The 16,662-nt window shown below is 39.6% G+C and overlaps 1 protein-coding gene across 4 annotated transcripts in view; it reads left to right on the top strand.

Annotated features, from left to right (window-relative positions):
• Positions 1-11,765: 11,765 nt before the first annotated feature.
• The window catches only part of CHST9 (carbohydrate sulfotransferase 9), an 88,772-nt gene continuing 83,875 nt past the window's right edge, over positions 11,766-16,662 (top strand). For 2 of the 4 annotated variants that reach the window (XM_052704461.1, XM_052704460.1), the window contains exons 1-2: positions 11,766-11,916; positions 12,585-12,625. The gene's annotated coding sequence lies outside the window, so the exon portion shown is untranslated. Of the gene's footprint in view, positions 11,917-12,584; positions 12,633-16,662 lie in introns of all 4 variants that reach the window. The other 2 variants (XM_052704459.1, XM_052704462.1) reach the window with 2 other exon arrangements.

Below are 16,662 nucleotides of genomic sequence, written 5' to 3'. Positions count from 1 at the left end.
TAATACTTATTATAACCTGTAAAGTAAATATAAAGACTTAGTCTGAGGATGTCATCTCACAAAAGGCATTCCATTGGCATTTCAGGGACTTGGAGTCTGGCATATACTAAAACTGCATAACTGGCTTAGTGGTGTGGAGGCAGTATCTAAAATGGTTACCACCCTATGGTAGGAAATAGGGTGAAAGAAAGGCATTCAAAATTAAGTACAAAGTATGCAACTTACAAATGGCCATCTGAGGTTTCAGGGAGACTGTGTTGAGAAACATATGACAGAGTTAAGTTTCCACACAAAATTCTTTTTTTTTTTTTTTTTTTTTATAATAGGAATCCTACTTAAAAGCAAAGAAAAAAATATGAAATTATGGGCAAATATATCATACTGCCTGCCTTGAGCCACCTCATCAAAGATGAGCATTAACAACTATAATGAAAGTATTAAAGAAAACATGAAATAATGTGCAAACAATCTGTGCTACCTATCTTAAGCCATTTCATCAAAGAAGAGTGTTAATAATTTGAGGAGGCATTCTGAGAAAGGCTTGCCAATTTTAGCTTCTGAAATTCAGCTCTTGAGCATTACAGAAAACAAGCAAGCAAACAACTTTCTGGAAAAAATGAGCAGAAAAGAGATGGGAAAAGAGGGACAGGCTGCATGTTGACCTAAAAAAAAACCAATGCTAAATAATAGATTTTATTTGTGTGATCTAAAGGCGATCCTCAATTCATCTGCACACAGTCTTGGTGGTAGAGCAAAATATCTATTTCTCAATTCTGCAAGCTGAGTTTAGTAGCTTCTCCATCTATTGAGTTATAGGAGCAGGCGGATGCCATGCATGCTCTACTGCTGAATATTACTCCCATCCCGGGTAGAGTGCAAGGATGCAATTGCAAGCAGTAACCTTGTTTTCAGCTGCCTGCCTGGAGATTTGTAGCAGGGACCCCCAGAGCAAGGTAATATTTTGTAGCTGGGCACTGCCATTGCTGCACTCAAGAAACAGGGGAACAAAGCAATGGGTGACAAGTTGGCTCAGTGTTTCTGTCTTGGACAGGCCCAAGGCTTGCTTTTCTTTACTCCAGTGTATTGAGCATCACTTTGCAGCTCATCAGTCTCCCATTCAGGTCGACTGGGTGATAGGTGCTGATCCCAGGGTGCTCTGACTTGGCATTAAGAGTAAAGCATTTTAATAATCTAGTGTAACTGAGTCTTCCACATTTCTTCAACTCTGCAGAGAAGCTCTTAAACACTTTATGAGTCTCTGCCATTTAATATTATGCTAGATAGGCTCAGCTTGCAAAAGAGAAGATACATTGGCACCAGACTTTCTTTTCTTTATCACTGCTAAATATCAGACTGACAAGACTGATCATCTTCCCTGATTGCTTCCTTCATGTTTTATTAGAACATGTTCCTGCATTCATTCAGATATTTAATTTCACTATTGATGGCTACTTCCTAACACATAAACAATTCTGTCTTGGGTTGAAAAAAGTTTATACGATGTCCAATAATTGCCTTAAGTGAAAGCAACCACAGTTACTAGCTCAATGCATTCCTCGAGGTTACTGGACTCAAGAGCATTTTCAACTACTAATTGTTTTTCTGCTTGTTCCTTTGTTTTTCCCTTGGTCTGATAATTAATTTCTTCATTCCTTCCTCAGGTTTTCATGTTCACACACTAATTTTCTTCCTAGAGCTCCTGAAATGCTTTTATGTACCTTGGCCTCGGGATAGAACCACTACCCTCCTGAGCATACACCAGCCTCTTAGGTGGGGCTCTGCTAAACAAGCTAATCCTGGAGCTGTTCCATCAGCTTCAGCAGAGTCCTGGCAGAGATAAACAGATGTGGGGTTGGCTCTCTCACTATTTATAGATAAAATATCCTTTCCCTACGCATTACTTGATCAAAGTCTGATATGTGTAATGGGAAACTCTAGACTCCCTACACCATCTCTGAAGGAGCTTCTGCTCCTTCAGAGGCAGTCTGAGGAAGTGCTTTTTTTTTTTTTCTTTTTTTTTTTTCTGTTTGAACAGGGGACTGACAACAGCCAAAGGGTATTTCTAAATAATCATAGCATCACCAGGACTTACACTCTTCCTGAGAAACAGTCCTGGAAGAAACAGATAAAGATCTAGATGTGCTCAAAGGGGAGAAAATAGTGGCTGTTGGATGCTCTGTGAAAACAATGTGACCCAACTTCTATGAATATGGAGTAGGATGCTGGCTAGGGTGGTGAGTGTGAGCCACAGCCATCACTGCCTCCACGACTCTCAGTCCAAAGTTTTTGGCAGTATGACCATGAGAGTTACTCATGTTCATGCAGGAGAACATGGACATGCCAGAACAAAACCTACTACTGTCATATGATTACCCACACTCATCTCTCACTCTCCCAATTGTTACTACTGCTGTCATGTTCCCCATGTTTTGCAACAGCTGTATGTAAATACTTGATTTACAGTGGAAATCACAATTGTGACATTTGTTGATCCACATTAGTATAAGATTAATATCTCAAATTCAAGTGTGCATATTGGTTTTCCTGGAAAACAGGTTATTTCTTATCTCATTTAGAGGAAAATTTCATGTTCTGAAGCACAAGTCTTCATGGACCTGTTGACAAGAAGAGAGCAATCCTGTGTGAATATTCAACTTGCCCATATACCCTGAGCTACTGTACATGAAATGGATGGAGAACTAATTTTGTCTGTATACTTGGAGATATTAAATGGCCTGTAGTTGATATTGCAGATTTCCTGTCAAATTATTCCATCTCCTGTGATGGAGATGTTACAGGTAATGGTAGTAGTTCTGGCTTACTAATACTAGGACTGGGTAAAAAAAATTGCTTCCTGAAGCAGAAAGTGTGATTGTAACAACACAGAAATGAAAAAGGATGCTCAGGGACAAGTGTGATACCTGAAAGGTGTTGTAATTCACTTACTGAAAATGACCAGGTTTCATACTACCAACATCTACTTAAAGGATTGCATTCAGTTTTCTTTGACAGCTTAAGGTCTCTTTTTCAGTATAATGTAATCTTTACAGGCAGCTGCCAAAGAATGCAGGATAATGAAGGCAGGTGCTGAATACAAGATACATTTCTGTCATAAGGTGAATTCCATGCATATTTTTGAAGTTGATTCAACCTTTGCAAAACATGATCTGATGTGGCTAAATGAGAAGCCCCGTTTTGCTGGTAGGGTGGCAGAAAGGAAACTTAATCTATAGCCTGCAGCCGCAGCATTGTATTGGAGCATGTGCATAAAGTTGCTGGGGACGAGGTGACCTGAGCAAATGCTGGTAAGTCTTTTGCTTCAGTCTTCAGTGGGGGACATCTTACCTTACATTCAAAACCATATGCTAGAATTATGTTTGCAGGCAGTCAGAAAGAAAAGACGAACTGAAATCAAACTACCCTGATTCATTTGGTAACTGTCACTAATACCTTTAAAAAACTTCTGTTTCCTACACAAACACACACATCATATAAATTGGCAGTTGGTGCGAGTAAGATTGGTGATTCAGTGGGAGCCTGAATTGTTCTCTCTTCTTAGTCCCTGCTGATGATTTTAGGAGAGTTCTCTGTAAAATCTGTTGTCTCACGGCTGGCAGCTGGCTGGCTACTCCACTGGGACAAAAGGACTTAATAGTTATTTTTCTTGAAGTCCTACAGTGCAGAAGGAGCAATCACAGGTGCAAACTCCAGAGTGGCCCAGTCTGTGGAAGCAACAGGAGCCAAATTTCATGTTGTGGAGCTCTGGGCTTTTAGGTTAATAAATCCAAACTGCAAACAGAGAATGTATTTGGTTGTGAAATTTAAAATGAATGGACCCTCTGACAGCAAGGTACCAATGGGATTTGCCAATAAAGCTTTCCCTGTGATCTACTTATCAAATGGGATTTTTTACAACAGACGATTGTGAAAATCCTGATTATTTCCATTTGTTTTGTTTTGAACTCACAGCTTGGCAGTCAATCTTATGACATTGACAGAAGCAGCAAGTGGATACCTAACGTGAGTTTGAAGTTAGTGAAAGAAAGTAGGGAAAATAAACAAAAAATCCTGATATCTACAAGTTCAAATTGCTGATGTAATCTCAGTTCTCTTTGGTTGACCTTCAAATTCAAAACAGATTCACAGACAAATACGAATAAGTAGAAAGTGTATGCAACATCATGTATGCATGTAAAAAACATGTTGATCTTAATATGTATGATTAAAAACGTGTAAAGTAGGTGTAGTTGGAAAACATAACAGTGGTAATCTACAAATCACAGAATGGCTTGGGCTGGAAGGGATCTTAAAGATCATCTGGTTCCAACTCTATTTGGTTAAGGATGTTAAGTGTGTGTGGGGTCCACATTTTTTTCTTGTGGTTTCTTCTCTTGTCTAACACTCAAATAAAAAATCTTCTAGCTCTACTCAACAGAAACTTTGCAGTTTTTAAACAATACAATAAATAATTGCATCTGGTTTAGTTCTACATGTACTATCAAATATTTGCCACTATGAATGTAAAGCTTTCTTAAACGATGTGTTTTGTATGTAAGCATTTAGCTCTAAAGGGATAATTATGAAGCAGAGCATTTGTTTATAAAACAAACAAAAGAATAACAGGCTGCTTTATTTATTCTTTAGCTGTTTTCTCATAGTAATTACAATAATCCTGAAAATAACAAGCTAACAAAAATACTTACACTTTTCCATTTCCAAAATCAATAAAATTTTCAAGCATGTTTAATAAAATAGCTAAAATAAACAAAACCAATCATTGCATTTCAGATCTGGTGTCTACTAGGAAAGTCAGTCAAGAACATGCTACAGTTCCAATGATAGCTAGCAAATTTTAAATTGTGCACATGGGTATTTTTCCTTCATAAAGATGAATGCTAAGATTATTTTAGATTCTCTTGTGAATAGGATTATAAATCGTGTTCTCCTTTCCAGATGTGGCACAACAGTCTGTAGCAATGGAAAAAAACTGCATGAATGCTCCTGTGGAAGGTCAAGATGTTTCAAGTTAATTATCATGTATTCTTAAATTTTATTCCAAAGACATTAGAAATGAAATCTTATGATATTGTCTGGAAGAGGTAAGCTCGTAGTCCCAGGTCTGAAGAAAAACTTGACTAGGAGAATGGGTCACTGAAAACATCCTTGGCAAAACCACATTTGTTCAGTAGGTGACAATGAGACAAAATCAGAAAGACGGTGGCTTACAATGAATTCATTAATAAGATGAATCCATTGCAGAATTCAAATATAGGTTAAAGGATGACTGCTTCCCCATTAGAGAAACAATCTGGTCTATGCAGTTGTTTCCTTCACAAGAAGCTGTATCTCAACATACAGTAGATTACCACAAAGAAGAAAATGTGCTCTCTGTGTCCTTTGGAGACAGAATGAGAAGAAAAGGGCATGAAATCAGTACGAGAAAATTGAGTTGCAAACAGAATTTTCCTTTTTAGGAAAAGTCTTCCTCAAAAACTTCATTAGTAGAGAGAGGGATAAGCTACAACTTGGAGAGCATTATTTATATACAGCTGATCTGAACTGAGCCAAGGGAAATTACCAGGAAACCTGTGAGATCTACTAAGATTTTATGATCCTTGAGCATCAGCGTGTTGTTCACTTTAGCTTTCTTTCACAGCATTCTGCAGCAGTGGAGCCCAGAGGCAGGAAATATGGCTGTGTTTACCTGTCAGGAGGGAAACTCCTGAGGTTAGAGAACTTTCTGCCATAATCCCTGCTTCTATAGAAGAGCTCCAACCCAGTTCTCAATCTGAGCTGAAACAGCTCTTTCCAGATCTCCTCCACCTCTAAGAGCAACATTAGAGGCATATTTAGTTCTCTCTGGCTTCTCCTCCTTAGAGTGCACAAAGTTATGGAAGCTACTATGAAGCTACAGAGCTTAATTGCCCATGCATGCTGCTGACACTCTAATCCATCTAGTCTCCCACTCTTAAGTAAAAGGTTTTAATATGTGAAAGTATTCACAGAACCGGGAGCACATGTAATTCCAAACAATGATTCAGCTAGGAGGAAAGATAAGAATACAAGACAAGCAGCTTTATTCAGCACCACATGGTGGTCAACTCCACCAAATACTGCCAACAGACCGAGCAACGTTAGCATAGTAACTAGTCCAAAAGATTATAGCTATAAGAAAATGGCCCACCAGAGCAATCACTGTTGTCTCAGAGTAATATCTCCATCTAACAAAGCCAGCTGTGAGAATATTTTTGGCAGAATTCAGACAACAATAAGTCCCTCTAGGTTATACCCTCTCAAAACCATTTTTTCTGTTTGTTTGTTTAATGCTTATCCCAATTTAGAGCTAAAAGGTAGCCTTTGATGAGTAATTATGTTGCTTCCAAATCTTAGGCTGGCATGTATCCTACCCTAGTACAGTATATTCGCTCTAGTTTTCCACAAGTAGCTCCTCTTTGAGAAGGTGCAAAAGCATAGGACGGTACTGACACTTGATCACATATGATTCAGTATATTATATACATATACACACATATATTTTTAATACACATATATATACATGTATATATATGTAAAACCTGTAGTTCTTTTTCTGTCTCTCTTCTACTATACAGCATCTGGTTGTCAATCTGCCTAGTCTTTGTTCTACTTTCCAACCTCATTTGCCCCAGAATTTCTCAGTGACCTTTCTCCCTGACACATGAATAGTGTAATGTCATACTTTGTGCAGTGCTTGAATCCAGGCTGTCAGAATGAGTGCAGAATTCATCCATTGGTCCTAATAAGCAATGCAAACCTTCAACATATGATACAATGCCAACACTGGTTAAGCAAACTGTATAGTGTTTTATTTCACTCTTCCTTTATCTACATTTCAGCTGCCAGACTGTCATGTCACTGTATTTCTGCTTATTATCCCAGGTATTCTAGGAGGTTTAGGATGAAAAAGGAACAATAACATGGGAATTGCATGTCTGATGTCGTGGTGTCCTGTTTCAACAGACTGTGAATCACTTTGGAGACATACTTAGCTGCACGTATCAGCTTGCTTCTGTGTCGATTTATGCAGACAGCTTGTCAACTGATGTTGAATCAGTGCAGAACTTTCTACTACCAAAAGTGCTGTTGGGAGATAGAGAATTTTGTCTTACATTTAGGGCATGTCAAGTGACCAGAGCATAGTATTTAGATTTTACTTCTCCGATGTTAGGTAATTACAGAGAAGATAATGAAATATTCCTAAGAGGGTTTTTTAAAATCTGCATAATGTCTAAGAGCAGCCTCCTGTAGCTGAGAAATATAGACTCCCCAGTGAAGATGGTGACTGTTACTGTTCCATCAGCCAAAATTTAAAGAAAAGCATGAAGAATATATATTTTAAGATCTTTACAAAGGCACTTAAACATTTTAAAAAATCCCTGTTAATTGTGTGTGAACACCACAATACCAATAACTGAAATACCATAGTGTTCAGTTACTGTCCAAAAGGCCTGGAACAACAGCTGTCTCTCGGAATCTTCTCACAAAAGCAATGCTTTTCAGAGGAACTTCCTCCTTTTACAAACCTCATTTAAACAGAAAACCTTCTGATGCTTGTTTAAGGACTTCATTTCTTCATTGGTAGTCTGTGGTTCAGTAGTAAGGAGAAGTAATTTTTACTGAAACCTGACCTCCTGATTTTCAGATAGGATATCCAACAATACTGCATAAAATAGCTCAAGTAGGATGGGACCACAGGAAGTCTGTAATTCAACCTCCAGCACAAGGCTGGGTCAGTTGGGGTCAGGCCAGGCTGCTCAGGGGTTTATCTAGTCTTGACTTGAAAACTTGCAAGGATAGAGCCTGCAAAACTGGATATACTTTGATCTAAATTGTAAATGTATCATATAATACAAAAACATATATACACCCTGCTCACCAGTGCTAGCACAAGGGGAGTAAAAAAATGGGAGCTACTCTTAACTTTCCTAGACATGCCTGTAACTGGAAGCCTTCAATAGCTTCTTAAATACAGAACACATTTCCTTTTTATTAAAAAAATAATAAATCAATTTTCAGGACATCCCGAGGCATTTTCCAGCTGTGCAGGATAGTAGCTGCCATTTGAAGAACATTTTAGAATTAGGGTAAGGTAATGGACTAACCTTCAATAAAAAGATTGCAACTTCTGTTTTCTTTTGGCCTTTGAGGCAGGAGCCCATCAGACTTAAAGAGTTTCTCCAGTAACTCACTGAAGTGTTCAAGTAGAGACGTTTTTGGTTTCCAGAGACTTCATAAAAATCAAACTTTTTTAATAGCTGAAGAGCAGGCAATTTGAATTGCCTAATATTTTTGAATGAGCACACAACTTGCTTTGAAAGGCTTTATTAATTGCCCCAGTATAGCAGTTATGAGCAAATGAATTTTATAACAAGCTGCTAGCAGGTTTTTGGTTTTTTTTTAAAGAAACTAGTAAATGCCCCATAGTAATATTTTTCAGAGGCAAATTTTAGCCTCATAACCAAGAAATAGAGAATGTTGTAGGTGGTATATTTCTAGCTAATTAGTTGAAAATTAAAACAGCTCAAAGAATTAAAATAGAACTAGTTGCTGGACGGCTTGTGCCCCAGAGCAAAAGACACCTTCATTATGATAAAATGCTTTTAATCTTCAAACGTTTCTCTAATCAGCTGAATGTTGATATACAGCCCACACCATTGAATCAGACAGTGCTGACGTGGCCTATCCTGAAATTCACTGTGGTAAGTGATAGTGCTACTTGGAACGAATTTGCCTAATCTAGAAATCTCCAGAGGTCTAATCCTTCCCCTTAGGAAAAAAGATCAGGCCAAACAGGCACAATTTTTTTCACATCTGCTGCCTAAGTAATGGATTTTATATTAAAGTCTTCTTAAAAATAAGAATCAGTGACTTCTGACTCTTTGAAATTTGTATATCTGGGCAGGAGTTAGCTTTGCTAAAAACTTCGAAAAATGTCAACTGGAAACCTGGGCTGCATGGAAGGCTGAGTTAGAGTGAGGGTTTGCTTGGCAGCTCACAGCATGGCGCTCCTGGTTTCTGTTCCACATGGCAGTGGGATATGTCCCAAATACCCACAGGGGATTTGGGGAAGATTTTGAAGTGTGGGGAGGATGCGTAACTGTAAACTGACCCCACACCAAGCTTTCCTCCATGGCTGTCACAGCTGAAAACATGGAAAATGTGCTTAAAGAGCCTAAATTGGTCTTACTGTAAAGATGCTTTTATTTCAGCAACATGACTTGTAATTTTCAGTAGGTTCCATTTTCAGTTCAGGACCTGTTATTTCTCTTCTGTAACTGTGCTGACTACTCACGTTACTGTGAGTAAGCTCCACCACCCTGCCACCATCTCACTGCTATCAGAAGATGACTTTGCTACTTTAACCACTGAGCTCCTGTCTGCAGGAAACAAGCCTAGAAGAAGCATGCAGAAAGCCTGACAAGAGTAGGTTTTCTGATGCAGGTGCTGGCTCTGTACCAGCTCAACTGACTCAGACAGACAGCCGCCACCATTTTGTGATTCCTTTCTTTTTTGCTATGCGTCAGGCTTCAGAAGGTGCTGATTACATTTATGTAGTTAATGAGTTTCCTAATCCAGTGTCTAATTTCAACTGCATGTTGAATTTTTAATCTCATAAAGATGCTTCAATCCACAGTTGGAATATGCCCTCTGTACTGGAACAACCTGTAGTGGAACAAGTCATATATACACTAAACATACTTTTTTTTTTTTTTTTTTTTTTTTTTACTGAGTTGTAAAATGAGATTTGGATTTATCCCAAGGCATTGAATTTATTCCTTTAACTGAAGAAAAAAAATCAAAAAAACAAACAAAAAACCCACCAAAACCACCACCGAGACATCTGATATTTTCAGTGTTATATATAACTTTAATCAGTTGATAGGTACAGCCAATGAGTAGATCAACCTGAAGAAATATGCTTTCAGTGTGCATTTATTGAGTGAAATTAAATCTACAACACTCAGAAGACTAATCTGTATATCCTTATTAGAAGCTTCAGTGACCTTTATTGCAACCTTCGGAGCAAATTACCTCAGGAAACTAAAATTCAGGAGGCATGTTGTTTTTCTCTAAAATCTTGCTGGCCACAAGGGACTAACAGGTAGAATTTTAATCTGAGGTTGTATTTTTTGTTAGGGCATGTGCTTGTTGTTGTGTTGCATTCCTGCCAGGTTGTCTAAAAGGGGAAATATGCTCTACCTATGTAGGAATTAGCAAGAAATGAGCATTTTATGCCATTAAATTAATTTCCATTCCTTCTTCTTTGTTTATCTGTACCAGGGAGAGAGGCAAGCTGCAGGTGTGGCAGCGTAAGGGACTGTCTTTACTCAACACAACTGTAATACTGGATCCATGGCCGCCTTTAAAGAATAAGGAAACATCGTTGCTCTCTGGGTTTGCTCTCAGCTGCTAACCTCTATAATGAACCCAAACTGGGCAGATCCTTAAGTTAAATAAAAATGTACAGTATCTCAAGTGAGGCTGTATGTAATCACACGATCCAGACTAAGCAGAAGCAGGCTGCTTTACTGTCTGGATTGGAAACCCATAAGGAACAACTCACTGCACAGGTCTTGGCTGCCTTTGGCTGCTTCAGATCCTGGAGCACTTTTCTATGAACATGTGTTATCCCCAGTGTCTGAGCTCTGGTTTGGGGTAATTACACTCTGCTTAGTTTAGTGCCCCCTGGAAACAAGAGCAGCATGCAGCTCTTTCTTTACTGCCTGTTCTGAACCACTGTCTTGAGCTGGCTGGCAAAGTTCAGCTTCACACCAAAAGTTGTGCTTGGCTGGTTAGAAAAGTGATTACGAGATGGTTTGCTATCTGTTAGGATAAGAGGTGCTTGTGTAAAAATGTGAAGTTATGTGACTGTTAAACCAAGAAAGGGCTTATGCCATAAGAAAATGGTGGGGCAGTAATTCGAGAAGCATTCCAGAGGCAAATGCTGGAGTAATTCTAGACAGCACTGCAGCAAAAAGCCTGAAAGGGAGAGAGATGGATAAAAGTGGTTTGTGAACAGATCTGGAAAGCCAAAGCTCCTCTGTGCTTACCCAATTGCTACTAGGAACTAGAGAATGTCCTTAAAGAAATGTAAGCAAAGCAGTGTGTCTGTTAAATACACAACATTATTGATCTACACGTCTGGACTATTGCAATGATAAGCTGATAATGTTTGTAAAGCACAAAGTGTTAGTAAACTCAGTTATTTTTCTCTATCACCCTATTTCCCATAGATGACAGTAAAGTTTGTATGTTGGAATCCTACCTGCTTCAGTAGCTAATTCCAGCTATGACTTGCCTCTTCCTGGCAGTGTATTTGCTGGCACTGGGAGAGCCTACCTCTAGATGTGTAACAGCAAACAAAACCTGTTAGCAAAACGCTTAATCTCATAGGCATTCTGAGGCAGGAAAGACAAGAAGCTCTCCGCGTAATGACACGGGCTTTGCAGACGCTGGCAGCAGGGCAGGCGGACGAGCAAACGCTAAATTTACCTGCCCTCACACGGATCAACCGCAAAGCGCTGTTGGGTTTCCCCTTTAGGAGAGGACCGCAGTCCACCCAGCCCCAAAGTTTGGCGGTGAAACTTCACGCCTCGCTGCAGACACACCTCCAAGAACTCCCATCCCGCAGCATCGCTGAGGAGGGCAGGTAAGGGGTTGCCGCCGGGGCGGGCGGGCCGGCCAGGGAGTGGCAGGGAGGGGCGGTGCGGAGCGGGCGGCGGCCTCCGGCGGCGCGGGTTGACTTGTTGGGGGTTTTACTCTCAGCCCCAGCGAGCGGCGGCTCTTCTCTCGCGGCGCTTTCGCTGCCGCCCAGCCCCGGGGTGTTGGGCGTTTCACCGATGGGTGCGGGAGGAGGAGCGCAGCGATCGAAGCTCGGTATGTTTTCACCCGGGGGGGGGATTGCGGTGGCCTGGGGCAGAACGGCTTGTTTCATCCGCTTCTGGCTTTTCGTCGTGCGCCGTCTTTCCGTAGCGAGGGGCTCTCACTCTCGGGACCAGCCGCCGTGGGCTGTCTCTCTACGGGGACAGGGAGGGTTGCGGATCGCTGTAGGAGCCCAAAGCTCTGGAGCGTACCCAGAAGTTTAGCGGAAGCCTATTACTCTGCAACGGAGCGCTCTGCAGAAGAAGCAACTTTTCTGCTGACTCCTTTTCCTCCCCGCAGTGGTCACATAACAAAAAATATTCAGGGCATATCTGTTACATTTAAAAAACAAACAAACAAACAAACAAAAAGTCTGTTATGTCGTCTGTGCATTTTCAAGGAGTGAATTGAGTGATTGGGACAGACAGGCTGCAAGTCTGTTTGGCACACTGGTAACGCTTTGGTTCACTGCAGTCAATAAATAAGATCTCATAATTTCATTACATGAGAGTGGGGGGGGGAAGAAAGAAAGAAAAAAAGATTGTTGAAACAATATCTCTTTTATCTTCACCATCTTAAGGGGAGGGGGGGGGGGGAAGGGGAAGTCCATCTTGAGCCCTTCTAGAATAACTGGAGTCATCAAGTTGTTGCCTCACGAGCCCTGATTCTGTTTAACTTTCCAGGTGACTTTCATGGGTCTGTGCACTGACTTCAGGCTGTACAGGTAAGAGGTAAGTGTGCCAAATTTGTCTTTGTGTGCTCAGGAATAGCTGTGTCCCCCAGTCTTGACTGGGGGGGAAAAAACAAGCTCTGTCTTTTTTTTTTTTTTTTTTTTCAATGAGAAAGTGTCCTGGTCTATAGAATGAAACCATTGGCAGTGAATGTTTGGTAAATTGGTAAAATTCCAAACCCACTGTTATCAATACTACTGGAGTATCTTCTCTGTTCTTCTTAAACGAAATGTCTCATGGAGCCAGTAGGTTAATCTTCACGCTCACAGGTAGGACAGGTTATGCATTTATCTGTCATTAACACAAACAAAGCTTTTTATTTGCTTCCTGTATAAAGAAAATAAATACAACTGCAGTAAAATAACCTGCAAAGGTTGTCTTAGTTACTTTGTGGGTTAAATTGATATGGTCTGAAGTTCAAGAGGACTTACGGTTGATGAGTAGGACCAGTAAGTAACTGTACTGCTGTGTGATCTCAGAAGTAGTGTGGGTACCATGGACTGGTTTCAGTCACCTGATGTTATTACTGTGGAGCAATTTAATGGCTTCAGAAACCAATACATGCTCTGGTAGTTAAAATGAGACATGTTACATGCACTGCTTTGTTAAGAGATTTTTCTTTGGAAAAAATATTGAAGAGGTAATGAAAAACTGATTTAAATACATTAAAATGACCAAATCAAATGCAGAACTTATATACTGTGCCATGTTCTTCATTTTGTATAACATTCTATTCTATAAAATGCATTAATAAAATGTAATTACTATAACAGCACTGAAGTTTGCTATGTAACAAGGGAGAATGAAGTAGAAAAATGTTAAATATGTGTGGCTTGAGTGGTGGGAAGTTGCTCTAGTGATGCTGATTTTTGGAATTGCTGATTGTTCTTGAAACTTCAGTTGTAAAGGTTTCCTTTCTGTTTTTTAGAAGGGCTTCATTGTTTCAGGATATTCAGTGGGTGAGTGAAGGATGTGCACTTTAAGCAGTTTTCATCTTTGATAAGAAGTCCCTATGCATCCTTATGCAGAAGATTTCATTATATACATTTCAGATGCATATTTTATATGATGTTCCATATAGATTCCATTATTTTTCTTGTGGCACTCAATAACAAAATTATCTTAACCTGATTTGTGAGGTTGCTAGGTAGTAATCTTCTGTTATTGCTAGTTGTAAAGTCATGCAGGCCAGATGGTGTCTTCAGTTATGCTTAGACACAGCCTTCCCATAAGTGGCTCTGGAAGTTAAGGGGTTGCTGAAGTGTCAGCAGTACCAGTGGACCTAGACAAAGCATCTCCCTCTGCAATGCCAGTCACTGAAATGCCGGCTGTCCTGAGGCGAGAGAGAAACTCACTGCAGCACTGCCCCTCTGCTTAGACCCTATAATGAGGCCTGCTGGATATTCAACCTTTTCTGTTTCCTGACATGTTCCTATGGATTGGAAGAGCAATGTTATAGATTTTTTTTTTTTTTTTTTTTTTTTTTTTTTTTTTTTTTTTGTTCCTGCACATTTGCCCAGTAGCACTGAGTTTTATTGTCTTGATCTGGTTACACAGTTAATCCAAGCTTCTGTAAGGACTTTGACTTCACGCAGCCATAATACTCTGCGTAACTTGTTGGAGAGAGAGAAGAGCAAATGCTGAATATTTATTCCTAGTAGCCTCTGGGACAAACTAGAATGAGGGATAGCACTGCCTGATACAAGGAACTGTGCAAGCACTGTTAAGAGCTGAGGCTGTACCTTGTGTTTGTTGTTGTGAAGCCAGATGAATGGGGTGTGGGGAGTGGAAAGATGATCCTAGAGGATGCATGTCAAGTACACACACAGGTTAACATGAGAAGTGAGGGAGGATGGGGAGCAGTGAAATGAGAAGATACCCTCCTCTCCTTTTGCTGATTGTGCTGAAAGCAGCCTGGGTGGTTGTCCAGGTGGTTGTTCCTTGGTGCAAAATTTTCTGTCACGATGCTCTATGAAAAAGGGGAAAATGCAGGGATCTTACATTAAGGGTTTCAGGAATCCAAATTCTGTTAAATTTGACAATAGAACTAAGAAATTTAGCCTCAGAAGTGAAATTGCCTATAAGCTTACCAAGTTTTTTTTTCTTAATTTTTGCTGCAAAGCACTCTGTGTTGCCAACAGAAATGTGTAGTGTTTCTGTCTGCTGCATTCCCTGTCTCTGTAGAGCAATTAAGAAGGGTATATATCAAGTTATCTCAAACAGTCAGAACATCAGTAAAATGTGGCCCTGTGGAAGTTCAAGTTAAAAGAGGTGGTACATTGGGGTCCACGCTTCCAAAAGAGGTAGGAATGGCTAAGCTAAAGTAAGAGTCAATCTTGGCATAGGAGAAAAGGAACAACAGTTTCTTAGACTGCATTAACTTCCCTGGAGTAAGCATTCTACCAAGCAGGTCAAGTTGTCATCCAGTAGAGCCAGGACTAGGAGTGAAGGAAGTAAGATCTACAGCCTAACTGGGATACTGGAGCTTCATGTGGATAGGACTAATCTCTTTTGAAAATACTTAGGTTGAAAGTAATTACTTGTTTGTTGCTCTCTCTCAGCCACAGGGGAGCATTTATCTTGACGAAAGAATATTTGCAGATATTCTCTCTTTGCCAGGATGCCAGGGAATGTTATCCATGACCATGGTTTTTTAATGCTGAAGGAGCAAATTTGTCAGAGTTGTGTAGCCATTTTTCATGTTCTACTAGCAGACTTTTAGATACAGCCTTCTTTAATGCTGCTATCATTTTTTCATATATGAGTTACAAATTACCGTATTAAATAAATTAAACTGCTTATGCAAGCTGAAAGGCCTTCCAAATACTGTAAGGTAGCAGAGTAGCTTTAAATTGTATGGATTTGATATGTTTCTAACCAATGCTGAAATAACTATTCTTATTTAAAGGTAGTCTTAAAACTTAGACAATGCATAAACAAATTCTACAGTTTTATATAAATTAAATAAATTGAGCTAATTGCAAATAGAATGAAAACTTGATACAAAGATAATTGTAATGACTGATAGTGGAGTAAATTGTCTACAGAATGATTTCTTTTTCTTTCTGTGCTTACCTTTCCTTTGTAGCATGTATGTGTATATACAAAATATATAGAGATAGTTACATTTAAAAGTGTGTTTTACAAATTTTTACCCTCTCAAAACAGAAACTACCCTAGGAAAAAAAAACATCTATTTTTATTTTTAACAGATTAATTGTTCGGTACTGCTCCTGATTTTTACTGTGCATCCAAATGTTAATAATGCATAGTTTGCAGGTGGTGCTGAATTGAGCTGTGATTGAGGTGGATTTCCACTTTTAAGTGCCTGCATTTGCTTTCAAAGATGCTCATTCAGACGTACAGGTCCTACTTTCTTTTCTTTTTTTTTTTTTTTCCCTCCCTAATCCAGATGCTGTCAATGTCCTGTTACAGGAACAATGTAGTTTTTTGTCTATAGAGAAACAGAAGGGTTTTGTATTCCTTGTTCCTTTAACTGAAGGCTCTTAAAGCATTGCTTATTGCTGGGAAGTCACTTCCTCAACAGCAGAGTGATTTCTGAAGGTGTGTAAGCAGTGTAGTTGCTACAGGACTGATGCCAGGTGCAAAGGTTGGGAGTGGAGACCTGGGTAAACCTAAATGAGGATGACTGCAGGTCTGAGAATGCTGAGGGTGCTGTAGGAAGAGGTCAGAGAAGTACTAGGTAAAGAAGAGTGGGTTGGAAGGAGGCTCCACAACTACCACTTTTTCCAAAGGCATTTGACAAATAATTCCCTAAAGAATTTTCTTTGCTTTTGCCCAGTTTTCACTACTTCCTTCAAATACCGTGTATTGTAATAGTTGCAAACAGGTATATTATGTGGAGAAAATTGCATCTCTGCAGAAGGAAGGTGGAAAGAACTGTATGGAGTAAAGCAACTATTAACTTGCCTACAATGTCCCGGGTTCAAACAAAGTACTTTGACTATACAAAAAAAAGACTTCATACAGAGCATTTATGTTCTCTTAATGCCTAGCTATCTGTCTTATA

This window comes from Tympanuchus pallidicinctus, unplaced genomic scaffold, assembly GCF_026119805.1.
Source record: "Tympanuchus pallidicinctus isolate F22 unplaced genomic scaffold, pur_lepc_1.0 scaffold5, whole genome shotgun sequence".
Lineage (NCBI taxonomy): Eukaryota > Metazoa > Chordata > Aves > Galliformes > Phasianidae > Tympanuchus > Tympanuchus pallidicinctus.
Note: the sequence above shows the minus strand (reverse complement) of the source record. Positions and strands in the feature narration are given on the sequence as shown.